At 33.9% G+C, this 17,846-nt stretch overlaps 1 pseudogene; it reads left to right on the top strand.

Moving 5' to 3' along the window:
• Positions 1–1,042: 1,042 nt before the first annotated feature.
• LOC101179591 lies at positions 1,043–17,552 on the top strand (annotated as a pseudogene).
• Positions 17,553–17,846: the final 294 nt, after the last annotated feature.

The following is a 17,846-nucleotide window of genomic DNA, read 5'->3' as shown; positions in this document are numbered from 1 at the left end:
TAGAGGTGAAAAACAGAGGTTGAAATAAAAAGTTAATGGTATAGGATTAATAGCAAATTATACTCTTTAGAGAAAAAGACTAGTGAATATGAATAAATAAAAATAAAAACCAATATGAAACACACACAGAGAAAAAAGAATTTAAACAAAAACAAACAGAGCAACAGTAAAATGTAAGGCAACTTCAAGTAGCCTAACACATATGTAATTGGAAGACTTGCAGAGAGACAGACAGGAGCATTAAAAATATTTGAAGAAATAATGGCCAAAATTTTTCCAAAACTGATAAAATTCTAAACCTGCAGATCAAAGAAGCACAAGTAAAAGAATCATCAGAGAAACTACACAAAGGCACATCATAATCAAATTTGCCTTAAACCAGTGATAAAGAGAAAATATTAAAAGAAGAAAAAAGACTTACTTAAAGAGAGGAACAAAGATATGAATGAAGCACTTTTATCAAAATAGAAGATAGTTAAGCAACATCTTTAAAATATTGAAAGAAACATTTGTCAGCCTAGATTTCTATGCTATGCAACAATATTTATGAAAACAGAAAGTGAAACAAAGACTATTTTTCAGACATACAAAATCTGAAAGAATTTTTTACCAACACTTAAAAAATGTTAAGAAAAATTATTCAAGCATTCAGAAGATAATACCATATGGAAATCTGTAGCTACACAAAGAAATGAAGAGCACAGAAATAGAAAAGAGATAGAAAAATTTTAACTAAGTTATTCTTATATTTTAAATAACTTAAAAAAATAATTAGCTAGCTAGTTGATTTCTGACAAGGGTGTAAAGGCATTTCATTGGAAAAAGGATTTCCTGTTCAAAAATAGTGCTGGAACAATTGGCAACCCATATGCAAAAAGAAAAACATAGACCATATCTCATACCATACACAAAAATTAACTAATGATGGACAAGAATGCACTGAGGGTGAAGTAGGATTCTCCTGCCCCTCCCAAAGCCAAAGCAAAGGCTTTGAAGGCCAAGAAGGTAGTGCTGAAAGGCATCCACAGCCACACAAAAAAAGATGATTCGTGGGGGCCCAAGACACTGTGCCTCCAAAGGCAGCCCAAATATTCTTGGAAAAGCCCAGGAAAAACAACTTTGGCTACTATGCCAACATCAAGTTCCCCTGACCACTGAGTCAGCCATGAAGAAGAAAGAAGACAACAACACACTTGTGTTCATTGTAGATGTTAAAGCCAATGAGCACCAGGTCAAACAGGGTATGAAGAAGGTGTATGACATTGATGTGGCCAAGGTCAAAACCCCGATCAGCCTCATGGAGAGAAGGAAGTATATGTTCAACTGTCAACTGGTTCCTGATTATGATGCTTTTGATGTCACCATAAGATATAAAACAGACATTAACAAATGTTGATGAAGGTGTAGAGAAAATGGATCCCTTAGACATTGCTGGTGGAAATGTAAAATGGTGCAGCCATTTGGAGAACAGTTAGGGAGCTTCTTATAAAGTTAAACATAAAACTACCATAAAACCCAGCAATTTCACTCCTAGGTGTCTAACCAAGAGAAATGAAAACATATGTTCACACAAAGGCATCCACATGAATGTTTACAACAGCATTATTCATTATAGCTGAAAACTATAGACTCTATCTGGGTTCCTATCCCTGTACCATGGCTTGGAAGCTCTCTGTGTCATAAGCTGATAAAAGTTTAGTGCTCAACTTGTTTTATTCTTGTTTCTTAGAGGCATTAAAATATTAATAAAATTTATTTTAAGATTATGATTATTGTGAGAAAATTATAATTTGATAAACAATTTATAATTAAAATTTTAAAACTATATTGACTTTCAGAAAGTATAACCTTACTATAAGTAAAGTTCTTATACTATATATGATACAATACTATATGAAGCTAGACTGTGCTAAATTAAAGAGGTACACTATAGACTTCAAGACAACTACTAAAAACTCAAAATGTTATAGCTAATAAATTAATAATGAAGACAAAAATTAACTTTAAAAAACAGCTAATTCGGCAGAAGGCAAAGTGGGCACAAGGAACAAAGAAATATGGGACATATAAGAAAAAGTAACAAATTATAGACTCAAACACAATCGTAGAGATAATCACATTAAATATAAAATATCTAAATACTTCAATTAAAAGGCAGAGGTTGTCAGATGTATCAAAAGGTAAGACTCAACTATATGCTGCCTACAAGATTCTACTTAAAATATGAATACACAAAGAGATTAATATGGTTTGGCTGTGTTGCCACCCAAATATCATCTTGAATTGTGGTTCCCATAATCCCCATGTGTCGTGGGAGGGACCAGGTGGAGATAGTTGAATCATAGAGGTGGTTTCCCCCATCCTGTTGTCAGTGATAGTTGAGTTACTTCTCACAAGATTTGATGGTTTTATTAAGGGGCTTCCCCCTTCACTGGGCACTCATTCTTCTCCTTTCTGCCATCATGTGAGGAAGGACGTGTTTGCTTGCCCTTCCGCCCAGATTGTAAGTTTCCTGAGCCTCCCCAGCCCAGCATAACTGAGTCAATGAAACCTCTTTTCTTTATAAATTCCAGTATTGGGCAGTTCTTTATAGTAGCCTGAGAATGGACTAACATGCAGATTAAAAATTCGTCAATGGAAAAAGTCATATCATGCTAAAACTATTTTTTAAACCTGGAGTATCTGCATAAATATTAGAAAAAGATGATTTCATAGCAGATAAGATTACCAGGAATAAATATCCATGAAGAAGTCAATTCATGAAAAAGATAAAACAAATAATCTCAAATGTTTATGTACCTAATAGCGTAACTTCAAGGATTATAAAGAAAATCCATAATGGAACATATGATGGAACTAAGACAATATAAGATAATCAACAATTATAGTCAAAGATTTCAACTCACCTCTCAATAATTAGTAGAACAAAGAGATGTAAAATCAGTTAAGATACAGAGGATTTGAACAGCAGCATCAATTAACTTGATCCAATTCACATTCATAAAATACTTCACACAAAATAGCATAAGGGACACTCATTTCCAGTGCCCACAAAACATTTACCAGGCAAGACTATATTCTGACCCACAAATTTTAAAGAATATAAATCATACAAATGTATTATCTGACCAGAGTGAAGCTTAGTTAAACATTAATAACAGAAAGATATCTAGAAAATCTCTAAATATTTGGAAAATAAACAACACACTTCTAAATAACCTATGGGTTAAACAAGAATGCAAAATGAAACTAAGTGAATGAATTTGTGGAATTAAATTAGTGTTTAATTTATAGCACTAACACCTATATTAAAAAAGAAAGGTTTAAAATTGGCCAGGCACGGTGGCTCACACCTGTAATCCCAACACTTTGGGAAGCCAAGGGAGGCAGATCATCTGAGGTCAGGAGTTCAAGACCAGCCTGGTCAACAGGGTAAAACCCTGTCTCTACTAAGAATACTGAAAATTAGCTGGGCATGGTGGCACATGCCTGTAATCCCATCTACTTAGGAGGCTGAGGCAGGAGAATCACTTGAAACTAGGAGGTGGAAGTTGCAGTGAGCTGAGATCGAGCCATTGCACTCCAGCCTGGGCAAAAAGAGTGAAACTCTGTCTCCAAAAAAAAAAAAAAAAAAAAAGAAAGGTCTAAAATTAATGACCTAAGCTGCCACCTAAAGACACTTAAAAAAAAGAGCAAATCAAACACAAAATAAGCAGAAATAAGAAAATAATTAAGATTATAATTATATAATTATTGCATTAATTATGCATAATTATATCTAATTGTACTAATTAAATATTTCTGATAATTATATAATAATTCAAAGCAAAAAATTCAATGATATGGTAAACATAATGTTCTCCATTGTTTATAAATGTCAATGAAAATAAAAAACAATTGTTCCTTTGAAAAGATCAGTAACATAAATAAACCTAGTAGATTTGTCAGAAAATATAAGAGGAGAAAACTCACAAAACACCAATATCAAGAATGAAATAGGAATCATAACTATAGATCCCACAATTACAACTTTTAAAGTAATTAAATTTGTCTTTTAAAACTTCCCAAAATAAAAACTCCAGGCCCATATGATTTCACCAGTGGATTTCACCACATATCTAAGGAGTAAGGATTATCAATTCTATACAAACTCTTCCATAAATTGAAGAAAAGGGGATACTTTTCAAGTCATTCTATAAGAAGAGAATTAACTGAGAGGAGGTCAAAATATCAACATTAACAGGAGTTTGAAAGAAGTCAATTCCAAGTCTCATAGATGACCTTGAGAGGCTCAAGACTTCAGTAGAAGAAGTCACTGCAGATGTGGTGGAAAGAGAAAGAGAACTAGAATTAGAAGTGGAGCCTAATATTGTGACTGAATTGTTGTAATACCATGATAAAATTTGAATGGGTGAGGAGCTGCTTCTTCAGGACGAGCAAAGAAAGTGGTTTTTTGAGATAGAATCTACTTCGGAAGAAGAGGCTGTGAACATTGTTAAAATGACAACAAAAGATTTAGAATATTACATATACTGAGCTGATAAAGCAGCAGTAGGGTTTGAGAGGATTGACTCCAATTTTGAAAGAAGTTTTACTGAGGGCAAAATGCTGTCAAGCAGCAACACATGCTACAGAAAAATCTGGGGGAAGGAATAGTCAACTGATGCAGCACACTTCATTGTTGTCTTATTTTTTAAAATGGCCACAGGCACTCCTACTTTCAGCAACTACCACTTTCATCAGTTAGCAGCCATCAACAGCAAGGCGAGGCCCTCTACCAGCAAAAAGATGATGAGTAGTTAAAGACTCAAATGGTTGTTAGTATTTTTTTGCAATAAAATATTTTTAAATTAAGGCATGTATATTGTTTTAGGCATAATACTATTACACACTTAACAGGCTACAGTATAGTACAAACGTAACTTTTATATGCACTGGGAAATCAAAAGATTTGTGTGAATTATTTCATTGCAATATTCGCTTTATTGTAGTGGTCTGGAACTGAACCTGCAATATCTCTAAGGTATGCCTGTACTATGTTCATGAATCAGAAGACGCAATATCATTAACATACCAATTCTTCCCAAGGTTATCTACATATTCAATGTAAATTCAATCAAATTGCCAACAGGGTTTTTGTTTTGTAAATATCAGTGTGTTAGTTCAAATATTTATATGAAAAGGCAAAGGAACAAGAATAGCCAAAACAATTTTGAAAAAGTAAAAGTTGGAGGACTCACACTACCTAATTTCAAGTTTGATTATAAAGCTGTGATAAAAACAGTGTAGTACTGAAATATTTATAGATCAATGAAATATAGTCCAGAAATAGACCTACACATATATGATAAATTGATTACCAACAAAGATGCAAAGGCAAGTCAATGAAGAAAGGATAGTCTTTATCAACTAGATATTTACATGTAAACAACAATAGACCTCATTCCATACCTTCTACCATACGCAAGTATCAATTCAAAAGGGATCATAGATCTAAACTGAAAATCAAAAACCATAAACTGGCTAGAAAAAAAATATAAGGACATTCAGTTAGGCAAACTTTGTTAGATATCACACTAAAAGCACAAGCCATAAAGGAAAAAGTGGTAAGTTGGACTTTATCAAAATGCAAAACTTCTGTTCTGCAAAAGACACTATTAAGAAAACAAAAAAGATAAGCCATAGACTGGTAGAAAATATTTGCAATTCATATATTTGATAATGGACTTGTACCCAGAATATATAAATAACTCTAAACTCAATAATAAGAAGACAACATTTCAGTTTAAAAATAAGACAATGATTTGTATAGATAGTTCATAAAAAAGATATATCAATGGAAAATAAGCCTATGAAAACATAATAAATCTCAGTACGTATTAGATAAGTGCAAATTGAACCCACAATGAGATACCATAACTCATTCATTAGAATGGCAATATTAACAAACAAACAAAAACTGGCAATACCGTGTGCTGGCAAAGATGTTTAGAGCAATTGGAACTCTTTTTACATTGCTAATGGGAATACAAAATGTTACACCCACCTTAGAAAACTGTTCGTCAGTTTCTGATAAAATTAACATACATTTATTATATGATCCAACGATCCTACTCCTAAATATTTACTCTAGAGAAATAAAAACACATTCACACATTCTGCATATTAATGCTCATAACAGCATTAACTATTATCACCAAAAACTGGAAACAACCAAATTTTCTTCATGTAAAGAATGGATAAATAAATGTGCCTATTCATATCATGAAATACTACTTAGCAAAAAAGAATAAAAAATCTGCTAATACACATAAACAATATGAATAAATCTCAAGTGCATTATGCTAAGTGAAAGAAGGCAGACTCAAAGGGTTTATACTGTATGATTCAATTTATATGACATTCCGGCATGGGAAAAATTATAGGCACGTAAATCAGTTGCCAGAGACAAGTTGGGAGAGAGGATGACTAAGGACCATGGGGAGATTTTTGAGGTATGGGAACTATTCCATATTTTGATTTCGATTGCATTTACATGACTGTACTGTGGTTGTCAAAACCTACAAAACCATCTTCTAAAAGAATAAAGTATTATATAATAAGACACAAAGAAAAAACCAGCTTCATTTTTCAAATAGAAATACAAAGTCATTACTATGAAAATAAGAGTTCAATAAATCTAATAAAAAGTTCTACAGTATTATATACTCAAAATAACAATATGGGAGATTATGTTATTATTCCAAAATATTAAGAGCTCCATTCTGAGGTGGACTATATACAGCAGATCTTCGTTATTTGCAGAGTCTGTATTTGTGAATTTGTCCACTTGGAAAAATTTATTTTTAATCTCAAGATGATAGGGCATTTTCATGGTCACGTGTGGACATTCGCAGAGTGGCAAAAAACTGAGTGACCTGACATACACATTCTCAGCTGAGGAGAAACAACGTGATGCTCTGTCTCCATGTATCAGCCATCATACTGTACACAAGTGTCCTTTTCTTGGTCTACTTAGTGACACCTTTTTCACATTTTAATGCTTTTTATTGGTGATTTTGCCTTTTAAATTGGCCCTCAGGCATAATGCTGAAGTGCTATCTATCTAGCGTTCCTAAATGCAAGAAGGTTGTGCGATGTGTCTTATGTTACAAACTATGTATACCCAATTTTAAGAGTACCTCTAGTTATAAGTCAATTATTGAATAAACATATAATATGCACACTCTAATAAAGTTAATTGCTATAATCTTTCTACCTTTACAGTTAAATAACATTCTTTTAATATATGTTGAATTCCACCTTTTTTGAGATTACTGGGTATGGTTGTAGAAATAATATAAAGTGAATAAGTATTTTTATGTATACTTGATTGAATGCTTCTGAAAAATAGAATTTAGTAATAATTGAAATTATCAAGGTGGGTTTTCAAAAAATTTCATTCTTATGACCAGCATATGAAGCAGACAGTATTATTATCCCAGTTTTAGAGATGAAGCATCCAGATTCAGTGTGGTTACACTAACACCTTCAAGGTTAAAGAAGCTAGTGCCTGAGGGAACTGTTTTAAACTCTAGTGGGTCAGACTCCAAAGCTCTTGCCCTCAACCACTACAGGAGTGCAATATTGGCACAGTTTTTCTTGTCTTTTTCATTTTTTTGTAAATGACATTTTAAAAATAGTACAGAATTTCAAAGGTCCAACATCATATTCCTTAGTTTGCATCACCTTGCCTTTACAGTCAACAAATTTAATTGGGGAAGAGGCATATATCAGAAAGATTTTTCTATAATTATTTCAGAAATTATCACATTGATCTTGTAGATTGCCCTATTCATGAGCATTCACATGTGTTGTTTTTAGAAAAATAATTAAATGTCCCTTTCTTCATAAATAAAGCTTTATATAATGCATTTTGATGGAAGTGAAGGTAGTGAAAGAAACTATTTCCTGATGTGTAATCATCTAAATGTATAATGTGTTTTTCACTTTGTACTTCATTCTGTATTTGTGAATTTGCTCAAATTTATTTGTAATCTCAAACAGATACCCAGGGCACTTTCATAGGCACTTATGCAAAGAATGAATAGCACACTTGTTGGTCAAAATTCCTGTTCATTGAATATATGAATCTTGTTGGCTGTGATTTAAAAAAAAATTGATCAACCTAGAAAATATCTGATTTAGTGTCTTGCTACTGCCACAAACTTTCCTCTGTTGTATGCTTCCCTCTCAAATACATGCCAGCCTGTTGAATTATGCAAAAACAAATACAAAAAAGGAAAACACTGTATCTACTTTTTGTTTTGAGTTTTATGTGGTTATTTTTGAGAGATAATAAATATGGAAAATTCAATAGCAAATTTAATTGATTTGGAAAAGTCCATCTAACATATAAGTAACTAAAAATTGTTACTCTGGGCTTACCCTTCCTTGGCCAATGTAAATCCAGATACATAAATTTAGTATTATTGGGGAAGGAAGAAGACCCTGACCTTGATTCTTTATATATGTATGTCTAGTTATGAATTTCTTAATCCTCTTATTTGACTTTAAACCTAGATTTGTTGACAATTGTCAAGTGGGGAAGAGCTATTTTATATGAACCTATAAAAAGAAATAAGAATTAACTCATAGCATTTAGGAACAGAAGCGTAATGCCCCAAAGGGAGCTTTTGGTTGCTGTCTTCCTTCATTTACCTACTACTTTCAGGTACGATATTTCCATCTTTCTTATCTATTCAACCTATCTGTTGGTCAGTGGAGTATCTTGCCAAATAAAGGAAAATAAAGGTATTGACTTTTAAAAAAAAGTAGATATCAATAACCAAGAAGAAAATGAACATTCCTTTTTTTTTTCTTGCAGATGCAGAAGACATATAACAGCTGTATTTCTAATGGCAGAAAAATGGACTCTTAGGTGGCAAGGCTGTGAATTGCTGCTCTACAATATCATTCAGACATCGGGTTTACAATCCATTTCCAAGGAAACATGTTATTTATCATTTCCCTCAATGTCATTAATCACTTTTCAAGATGTATTTCTATATCCCATCTTGCCCTCTCAAATTGATTTATCTTAAAGTCCAATTAATGACTCTTCAAATCCACTTCAAAAACAAAATTATGTTCAGATAATAGTTTTTTCTTGAAGAATATAAATTATAGTAATATATAAAAACTGAAATCTATAACAGAAGAGCAATGAATTTGTTTGGACCCTAAATGTATTTGGCTAATACTATGATATTCTGAACTGAACATTCTATTGCAAAACAAAAAGGACTCAAATAGAAGCAACTCATTTGGGAATTATATTGTTTACATAATTCATTTTTTTTTTACGTGAACAGTTGCCATTAAAGATGAATTAAAAGCTTGCCACTCCTTTGGAATAATGTATGAAATGACATTAACCCTGGGAGCAAAGAACTCTTTGAATTTGTCATGACTTTTCTCTGCCCTTTCATGAAACTAAATGCAGGGTGATTTTTGGCCACTGACAGGCTAGCCACTTTTGGAGTAAGACCAGTGAGTAAATTTGATTTTAAAACTGACCACGACTTTTCATTGACATTTATAGGCAGAGACAGATGTTAACTTGTAATAAATTTGAAAGCAGAATTTTATTTTCAGAGCCATGAACCAAATATGAACTTTCCAATGCCGCTTCCTCCATTCAGGCATAACTTTTCAGTATTTATTGTAATTTGGTCTGGCAATCTACTAGAAATTGTTCCAAATCGAATTAGTTGAAATATTGCAATGCCATCTTTTAAAAATCTTTATTGAGATTTAATTCAAAGGCCATACAATTTACCCATTGAAAATGTACAATTTAATGTTTTCTTACTATATGCACAGAGTTGTGGAACCATTACCACAATCTAATTTTAGAACATTTTTTATCACCCCCAAATGAAACTGCATACCCATTAGCAATCACTCTTATTCTATCCCCCATCCTTAGTTAATGACTTCCTGTTTCTAGAGATTTGCCTATTCCAGACACTTTTACATAATGGAATCATAAATTGTGAACTTTAGTGATAGTCTGGCTCTGTCGCCCAGGCTGGAGTGCAGTGGCACGATCTCAGCTCACGATAGTCTTACTTACTTAGCGTGTCTTCAAGGTTCAAAAATGTTGTAACATAAATCAGTATTTCATTCCTTTTTGTGGCAAATAATATTTCATTTTATGGAAATATCACATTTTATCTATCCATGCATAAACTGATAAGCATTTGCATTGTTCCCACTTTTTGACAATTATGAATAATAATACCGTAGATATTTATACACAAGATTTTATATAAATGTGTAAGTTTTTTAATTCTCTTGGTTTTATACCTAGAAATGAAGTTGCTGAGTGTCATAGTAACTCTATGTTTAACATTTTAGAGAACTATCAAACAATTTTGCAAAGCAGTTGCACAATTTTACATCCCCACCAACAATATATAAGTGTTCGCATTTCTCCACATTCTCTCTAACACTAGTTGTTGTCTACCTATGTAATTATAACTATCCTGGTGGGTATAAAGTGGCATTTGATTGTGGTTTTGACTTGTATTCTCTAATGAATAATGTTAAACATCTTTTCAGATTTTTTTTGCCAATTTGTATATCTTCTTTAGAGAAATACCTATTCATAGCCTTTGTGTACTTTTAAATGTGTATTTGTCATTTTATTATTGATTTGTAAGAATTCTAAATATATTCTGGATACAAATCTCTTATTAGATACGTAATTTACATTTTTTTCTCACTTTATAGGGTTTCCTTTTTACTTTCTTACAATGTTTTTTTGTGATACAAAAGTTTTTAGTTTGACAAAAAACAATTTACCTGGGTATTTTCCCCTTTGGTTGGTTGTACTTCCAGTGTTGTATCTAACAAGTCATTACCTAACTGAAAGTCACGAAGATTTACTTTATAAAGTGTTTATAGTTTTAGCTATAATGTATGTCTGTGATTAATTTCAGTTAATGCTGTGTATGGTGTATAAAATGGGTTCATCGTCATTCTTTTGCATGTGGATTTTCAGTAGTTCCAGCACAATTAATTGAAAAAAAAAATCTCCATTAAATAATTTGACATTTTTGTTTAAAATCAATTGACCATATAGATAAGGATTTATTTCTGGACTCAAAATTCTGTCCCATTGATCGATATATCTATTGTTAGGCCAGTACCACTCTGACTTGATTATTTTAACTTTGCAGATGGTTTTGAAATCATGAAGTGTGATTCCTATAACCTTATTCTTTTTCCAACATTATTTTGGATATTCTGGATCCCTTGAAATTTTATATGAATTTTAGAATTAGTTTTTATACCCAGGAAAAAAAAAGCTGAGATTTTTACAGAGATTGTGTTGAATCTGTAGATCATCATGGGGAGTAATATTGTCATGTTAACATATTAAGTCCTCTAATCTATAAATGTGGAATATTTTTCTATTCCTTTAGATCTTATAATTTATTCCAGTAATGTTATATAGTTTTCTGAATATACATTTTACAATTCTTTAAACATATTCTTAAATATTTTATTCTTTTTGATGCTATTGTAGATGCAATTGTTTTCTTAATATTATTTTCAGATTGTTCATTGCCTAGTGTGTAGAAACCCAGTTGATTTTCATCTATTGGTCTTGTATCTTGCAACCTTTCTGAAACTGTTTACTAGTTCCAATAGTTTTTTAGTGGGGTCCTTAGGACTTGCTATGTGAAAGGTCCATCTTGCTTCAAGTAGAGGTAATTTATTTCTTCCTTTCCAATTGAGTCTTTTTACTATTACTGCTAGCCTAATTGCTCTGGCTAGAGCAATGGAAGTATATTGGATTTTGTTTAAAAAAAGAATACCTATTGACATGATCATGATTTCTGTCCTTTATTCTATTAATACGGAATGTTTTTATATGTTAATTCAACCTGAGATAAATTCCATTTGGGCATGGTGTGAATTTTTTTTGTATGTGTTGCTGGATTCAGTTTGTAAATATTTTGGAAGAGATTTTTGTGTCAATAATCATAAAAAATACTGGTACAGTATACCCTTTCCCTGAGTTGCCTTGTCTGATTATGGTATCAGAGCAATACTGGCTGCATAGAATAAGGGCATAAGTGTTTCTTCCTTTTCCATTTTCAGAAGAGTTTGTAAAAGATTGGTATTAACTTTGAAATGTTTGATAAAAATCTCCAATGAAGCTACCCGGAATGGAAATGTTGTTTGTAGACATTTTAAAATTCCTAATTAAGTTTCCTTGCTTATTATAAGTCTGTTTAGATTTTCAATTTCTTATTGAGTCAGTTTTGAATGTAACTTTTTAGGAACATGGTAATTGTATCATAGATTTACTGGCATACAGTTCTTCACAGTATTTCCTTATAGTAGTACTTATTTCTGTAAAGGCATTAGTAATGTCAACTATTCATTCTCAATTTAGCAATTTGAGTCTTCTGTCTTGTTAGCATGATCATAATAGCTAAATGTTTGTCAATTTTGTTGATTTTTAAAAAAATCTTTTGGTTTTGTTCATTTTCTGTATTGTTTTTTCTCTATTTTATTTATTTCCACTATAATCTTTATTATTTTCTTTGTTCTGTTTGATTTGGATTTAGTTTGACCTTTTTTTTCTGGTTTCTCAAGGTGAAAGTTTAGGTAATCGATTTAAAGTTTTTCTTCTTTTTTAAATACAGGCATTTACACAACTAAATTTTACTCTAAGCATTGTTTTAGCTGTATACCACAAATTTTAGCATGTTGTTTTCATTTTTTATCTCAAAGTATTTTCTAATTTACTTTGTAATGTCTTCTTTTACTCATTGGTTATTTAGGAGCACATTGTTTAATATCCACATATTTGTGAGTTTCCTGAAGTTCCTTTAATTATTCCAACTTAATTCTATTTTGTCGGGAGAACATACTTCATATGATTTCAACACTGTTACATTTGCTGACACATATTTCTTAGCCCAGTATGTTTATTCTGGATAATGTTCCACGTATGCTTGACAATGTATATTCAGCAACCTGGAGTGTTCTGTAGATGTCCATTTGTTTTAATTGGTTTAAAGGGTTCTGCATTCTCATTGGTCTTCTAAATAGTCACATCATCGAAACTAGGCTATTAAAGCCTCCAATTACTATTGTTGGATTGCCCATTTCATGCCTTCAATTTTGTTAGTCTTGCTTAATGCATTTTGGGGTTCTGTTGTTAAATACATATATGTCTATAATTATTATCTTCTTGATGAATTGACCCTTTTAATGATAAAACATCCTTCTTTATCTCTAGTAACTTTGTCTTTTTAAAAATTCTTTTTTGGGGGGCCGGGTGCAATGACTCACGCCTATAATTCCAGCACTTTGGCTGAGGTGGGCAGATCACGAGCTCAGGAGTTCGAGACCAGCCTGACCAACATGGCAAAACCCCGTCTCTACTAAAAATACAAAAATTAGCTGGGCATGGTGGTGGGTGCCTGTAATCCCAGCTACTCAGAAAATTGAGGGAGGAGAATTGCTTGAACCCAGGAGGTAGAGGCTGCAGTGAGCCAAGATTGTGCAACTGCACTCCAGCCTGGGCGACAAGAGCAAGACTCCATCTCAAAAAAAAAAAAAAAAAATCCGTTTTTCATAATATTAGTATAGTCACTCCAACTCTCTTAAGATTGCTATTTGCATGACACAAAATTTTTCATTCTTTAACTTTCAACCTATTTTTATCTTTGAATCTAAAGTGTGCTGCCAATAGACAGTGTGTAGTTGAATCTTGTTTTTTGCACAATCTAACAATTCCTGTCTTTGGTTAGATTGTTAAAAACATTTGCATCTAATGTTATTAATATGGTTTGACTTATGGCTGTCATTTTGCTTTTCATTTTCTATATGTCTCATGGTTCATTCTTCTCTTCCTCCTTTACTAAACTGTCCCTTCCAGGGAAAAACTGCTGCCCTAGACTGGGAGATGAGAGTGAAGTGAACTTCCTTTTCTTGGCTGAATCCATTGAGAATAGGGCTTAAATCACACTGAGCTGGGGATCAGGTATGTCTTTAATATACCAGACTTCCATAGTTCTTACTCAGATTTAGTATTATAGATTTTCTTGAATAAATATTTCTCCATTTCCTCTATGTTCTTTGGACAGTTTCCAGTGACTAAAATTTTTTTTAACAATTTTCACCAGTTACAGTTGTTTCACTGGGGAGAGGGTTCACAGAGGTCATTACACACCCATCCCAGAAATATTTCTGCCATACCATTTTATATGTCTTCTGAGGAACTTGAGGCAATGCGCATAAGTTCTTATCAGTGTCAGACCAATACAAAGTATATCCACTATATGCTTCTGGGATTCCTCATCTCTGATTTTCAATTTTTCTTCTGACATGGAAAAATATAAAGAAAGAAAGGACATCTGGGCATTTCTTTTTTACTTTATACTTTCAATTGATGAGTTGGAAAAGACGGTGGAACTGAACAACCCAAAGCCCTGTTAGAGATTTTCAGCTTTCCACAGCTCTCACTAAAAGTGTTGCTATGGCCAGGCACAGTGGCTCACACATATAATCCCAGCACTTCGGGAGGCCGAGGCCTAGGCAGTGGATCACTTTAGACCAGGAGTTTGAGACCAGCCTGGCCAATATAGCAAAACCTTGTCTTTACTAAAAATACAAAAATTAGTTGGGCATGGTGGCGCATGCCTGTAATCCCAGCTACTTGGTAGCCTGAGTCATAAGAATTGCTTGAACCTGACAGGCAGAGGTTGCAGTGACCTGAGATCACACCACGGCACTACAGCTTGAGTGATGGAGTGGGACTCTGTCTCAAAGAAAAATTAAAATAAATAAAGTGTTTATATGTAAGCATAAATCATATTCATAACAGCACTTTTTGGGTAGACTGATGGTACTTTTATATCTCCTGAATTAAAGTTCATATAAATGTGTGCTGGAAATGTCTAGACTGAAATACGATGTCTGAACCTGTCAATGTCTGAGAGAAATCTGTTGTATCTATCTGAATAGTTTAGATTTGATCCTTGCCCCTAACTCTTGTAGAGTTCTTGAAAATGTACTAAGAATAAGGCCTACAGCAGCAAAAGGACCTTTACTGTAAGGTATATGTGTCATAGTTGCTAAAGAACAATATTAGAAGTACATAAAAAATTCTACCAGGAATATGAGTCACTTTTGCCTCTAATAAGGTATCTGTTAAGAATATAACTCATAATCTAATAAGAGACAAGTGGCAAATATAGTTAGTGTAAATTTTTATTTTTTTAAAAAATGGTATTTTAAGTTTCAGCTCCAACATGTAAAGAGCTTTGAAGTTGTCACTTGGAGACTTACAAGAAAAAAATAACTGAAAAAATTGGGGGGGAAATAATTTTCTTGAGGTTGCAGGGCAAACCAGCTTTCAGAAATCCGGAAAGATGGACAAGTTCACAAAAACAGCTGAATTCAGTTGATCTGGTGCAGAAGCTGCTGGAACTATAAACTTGTAGAGACAGTTAAATAGTAATGTTGATGAATAGATGAGGGTTAAGTGTAGACTTCCTTCAGAGTGAAAGACGCCTTGGGGCTGCATTCTCAATACTTTCATGGAAATCCAGCAGGTTTGAAAAGCCAAGAAAGCTCACTTCTTATTTTTGGCAGGAAGAGGTGAAAGATACCATTTTGAAGTATGACCAATGTGTTCTCCAGATGAATAATAAAGGCTCATAGTCCAGTGAAAAATATTTCACCGGAGCTTTATCTCACATACGCAGAAAAGCAACTTCAACCCACCTCTAGCCTTCCTGTGTCATCCAAGGTGCCAGTGGGTGGTGGGGAGGGAGCAAAGGTGAAAATCTTAGGTCACAGTACAGGGACTTGTTATCAAAGAGGTTTCATGACTTACTTGCTCATGGTCACATGTCCAGTTGAAGTATAAAAGCATATTTAGTAGTTTCAAAATAGATATTCTTGAGGCTTCTAATATAGAACTGAATTTAAAACAAAACAAAAATAGCTTTTTTTTGCAACAGGCTTGCCACCAGAACACAGGTATTGTAAAAACCACCCCTAAAAGCCACAATGGAAAATGAATAAAATTTGTATCCACATGGTTGTCTTGGACCCCAGGTTCAGGCAAGTCCACCACTACCAGCCATCTGATCTATAAATGTAGTAGCATTGACAAAAGAACCACTGAAATTTTTGAGAAGGAGGCTGCTGAGATGGGAAAGGGCTCCTTCAAGTATTCCTGGGTCTTGAATAAACTGAAAGCTGTGCCTGAGTGTGATGTCACCATTGATAGTCCCCTCTGGAAATCTGAGACCATCAGATACGACTATCATCGATGCCCTAGAACACAAAGACTTTATCAAAAACATGATTACAGCCACATCTCAGGCTGGCTGTGCTGTCCTGATTGTTACTGCTCACATATATGTCACAGTAGATGAATTTGAAGCTGGAATCTCCAAAAATGGGCAGAGCCATGAGCATGTCCTTCTGGCTTCCACACTGAGCGTGAAAGAACTAATTGTTGGTGAGCAAAATGGATTCCGCTGAGCCACTCTACAGCCAGAAGAAATACAAGGAAATTGTTAAGGAAGTTAGCACTTACAGTAATTGGTTACAAACCTGCCATAGTAGCATTTGTGCCAATTTCTGGTTGGAACGGAGACGACATGCCAGAGCCAAGTGCTCACATGCCTTGGTTCAATGGGTGGAAAGTCACCTGTAAAGATGGCAATGCAGTGGAACCACACTGCTAGAAGCTCTGGATTGCATCCATCCAAACCAATGCCTTCAACTGACAAGCTGCATCTGCCTTTCCAGGATGTCTACAAAATTGGTGGTATTGATAATGTGGCTTTGGGCTGAGTGGAAACTGGTGTTCTCAAACCCAGCATGGTGTTCCCTTTGCTCTAGTCAATGTTACAACTGAAATAAAGTCTGTTGAAATACACCATGACGCTCTGAGTGAAGCTCTTCCTGGGGACAGCATGGGCTTCAATGTCAAGAATGTGTCTGTCAAAGATGTTCGTTGTGGCAATGTTGTTGGTGACAGCAAAAATGACCCACCAATGGAAGCAGCTGGCTTCACTGCTCAGGTGATTATCCTTAACCATCCAGGCCAAATCCCTGCTGGCAGTGCCCCCATACTGGATTGTCACACAGCTCACCTTACTTGCAAGTTTGCTGAACTGAAGGAAAAGATTGATTGCCATTCTGGTAGGAAGCTGGAAAATGGCCCTAAATTCTTGAAATTTGGTGATGCTGCCATTTGTTGATGAGGTTCCTGGCAAGCCACGCATGTTGAAGACTCCTCTGACTATCCTCCTCTGTGTCCTTTGGCTGTTCGTAATGCGAGATAGATGGTTGCGGTGGTGTCATCCAAGTAGTGGACAAGAAGGCTGCTGGGAGCTGGCAAGTTCACCAAGTCTCCCCAGAAAGCTCAGAAGGCTAAACGAATATTATCCCTAATACCTGCCAACCCAGCCTTATCAGTTGTGGAAGAAGAGCCTCAAAACTGTTTGTTTCAACTTGCCATTTAAAAGACTGGCTAATGATAATAATGCATCATAAAACCTTTAAAAGGAAAGAAGAATGTTTTGTGGGCCATTTTTTGTTTTTTTTGTTTGTTTGTTTTTTTGCATGTGGCAGTCTTAAGTTATTATTTTTTTAAAATCAGTGCTTTTTAATGAAAACAACTTGACCAAACATCTGTCACAGAATTTGAGACCCATTAAAACAAAGTTTAATGAGAAAATAAATAAAAAAGAAGGTTTGTAAAATAAAAATAAAATTCTTCATCAAACCTAAGCCATAAAAATACATACGTTTCCCTG

This window comes from Nomascus leucogenys, chromosome 9 (genome assembly GCF_006542625.1).
Source record: "Nomascus leucogenys isolate Asia chromosome 9, Asia_NLE_v1, whole genome shotgun sequence".
Lineage (NCBI taxonomy): Eukaryota > Metazoa > Chordata > Mammalia > Primates > Hylobatidae > Nomascus > Nomascus leucogenys.
Note: the sequence above shows the minus strand (reverse complement) of the source record. Positions and strands in the feature narration are given on the sequence as shown.